This window comes from Ochotona curzoniae, unplaced genomic scaffold (genome assembly GCF_017591425.1).
Source record: "Ochotona curzoniae isolate NIBS_2020 unplaced genomic scaffold, NIBS_Ocur_1.0 contig_4340, whole genome shotgun sequence".
In the NCBI taxonomy this organism is placed as follows: domain Eukaryota; kingdom Metazoa; phylum Chordata; class Mammalia; order Lagomorpha; family Ochotonidae; genus Ochotona; species Ochotona curzoniae.
Genome location: NW_024466242.1, coordinates 1,362 through 3,656, shown reverse-complemented (window position 1 = coordinate 3,656; position 2,295 = coordinate 1,362). Strand labels below are relative to the sequence as shown.

The following is a 2,295-nucleotide window of genomic DNA, read 5'->3' as shown; positions in this document are numbered from 1 at the left end:
CTGCATGTTGTAGTCACAGGGCAGTGAAGCAGTGAATGCATCTCTCTCTCCTTTGAATTCCTTTTTTTTTTTAATATTTATTTATTTTTCAACTTTTTTTGGGATAAACATTTGTTGATGTTGGTGCAAAAACCTTTTGAAATCCATGATCTTTCACAATACACATTCTCCATTGTATACATAGCTTTGCATACAAACACACACACCACACATACAAACATTATGCTCTCTCCACTACATACCCTGAATGTCACAGTTCCATAGCAAGCCAACTGTGTGGCCTAACTACCAAAGACCCACATTCCCTAGTTCTTGGCTGAGGGCCTCATGTCAGGAGGTGCGGGAGTACGAGATTCTGTGGCTCCACACTGCACTTGAATCTGCACGGATGTCATCGAAGGTAAGTGCAGGTCTTCTTGGGACTGAGAGTCTTAGCACGCTTTCTGGGGCCTTCTGATCCCAAAGCCAGGAGCTCAGAGGGCTTCGGGCTGCTGCTACTTCCAGAAGGCCACCTGTCCATCGTCACTGCAGGAAGCCAGAAGTGCCCACTCCTTGTGCTTCCAGGCCACACAGTTGCCATCTTGGGAATGGGCCTGGCGTAAATGGGCTGTCAGGGAGAAGATGGGCTGCTGCGGGTCAGAGCTAGGATCCTCCTCAAACACTCGGATGGCATTGTCCCCACATGCTGTAGCCTGGGCACCCGTCAGCTGGCACGAAGCAATGTCATAGATGGCCCTGGAGTGGAAGCTGGACAAAATGCCGACACACTTCTAGCTGGGGGCAGAGCCACTGCACACCAGTCCTTGCTTGTTGTCTGGTAGATACTGGCACCAGATGCGCACAGTGTGGTCATCACTGCACGATGCTAGCCGCTGGCCACTAGGGTCAAAGGCCATGCTCCACACGGTAGATTCGTGGCCCTCCAGGGTGGCACAGCACACCCAGTCATGCTCTTCCTCCCGGTAGAGCTTCATGGTGCCATCGTAGCTGGCAGGGGCTAGTAGCTCCTGGCTCGGGTGCCAGACCACATGCTTGACATGCTGCGTGTGGGAGTTGAGAACACTGACACATTCGAATTCATCCTCTTCATCAACTACCCAAACCCATACGCTCCTATCTCTTATCTCGGCTACAGGTGGCCAGGAGGTTGCCAGAAGGGGCCCAAGCCATGTGCTTGACCTCATGTTCGTGGTCCTCTAGTGTGGTGACACACTCAAAGTCATCCTGGGTCTTCTTCCAGATGCAAGTGGTGGCATCAAAGCTGGCGGAGGCCAGGTAGTTCCCACAGGGTGACCAGGCCACCTTGCACAGGGTGCGCTGGTGGCCATCAGAAAGGACAGACTTGCAGATCCAGCTGTCTGTCACCTTCGGTGCCCCAGACCCGGATTCTCTGGTCGCCACAGCACGAGGCCAGCAGCGTCCCCGTGGGGTTCCAAGCCAAGAACCAGCAGGGAGAGTCCGGGGATGCCAAGGCGCGGCTCAGCAGCACCAGCGAATCCTTCATGGTGCCCAGGTGCACGGAGGGGAGGAGCAGGGAGCGCAGTCAGCCACACGGACAGCTGCTCCAGCCGCGCACGTCTCCACGAAGCCCAGTGCCAAGATTTCTTTGTTTTGATTGGAAAGGTGAATATACAGAGGAGGAGAGACAGAGAGGAAGATCATGCGTCCGATGGTTCACTCCCCAGGCTGCCGCAACGACTGGAGCCGAGCCAATCTGAAGCCAGGAGCTCTTCCTGGTCTCCCCCTTGGGTGCAGGGTCCCGAAGTTTTAGGCTGTCCTGGACTGCTTTCCCAGGCCACAGGCAGGGAGCTGGATGGGAAGTAGGGCCGCTGGATAAGATGACCATACTTTTTGTGGTCATCAAGCTTTGGCTTGGGCCTCCCGCAGGCGTAGTTCTAGTCCTGGCTCTGCTGCTCCTTGCTGCTGGGCATCCCGGGAGAAAGCTAGGGAGGACGCAGGGGCTAGGGCTGTTGCCACCCAGTGAGAGAGTAAGACAGAGCTGTGGGCTCATGGATTTCACCTGCCCAGTCCCTGCTGTGGCAGGCATTTGGGATGTGGAGGGAAGGCTTCTCTCTCTCTCTCACTCTCTCTCTCTCTCTCTCTCTCTCACACACACACACACACAGACACACACACACACACAGACACACACTATCCCTCCCATTGAAGCAGATGAAAGACACCTCTCTCTGTTTCTCTTTCTCTCACTCGCGCACATTCCTCATCTGTGTGCTATTCAGGAAAAAGACAGAGGCAAGAAGGTTTCAAAGACTATTCAGATTTTATTATTCTTGA

At 54.1% G+C, this 2,295-nt stretch overlaps 1 pseudogene; it reads right to left on the bottom strand.

Annotated features, from left to right (window-relative positions):
• Nucleotides 1-441: 441 nt before the first annotated feature.
• Nucleotides 442-1,504, bottom strand: LOC121160154 (annotated as a pseudogene).
• Between the last annotated feature and the right edge of the window lie 791 nt (nucleotides 1,505-2,295).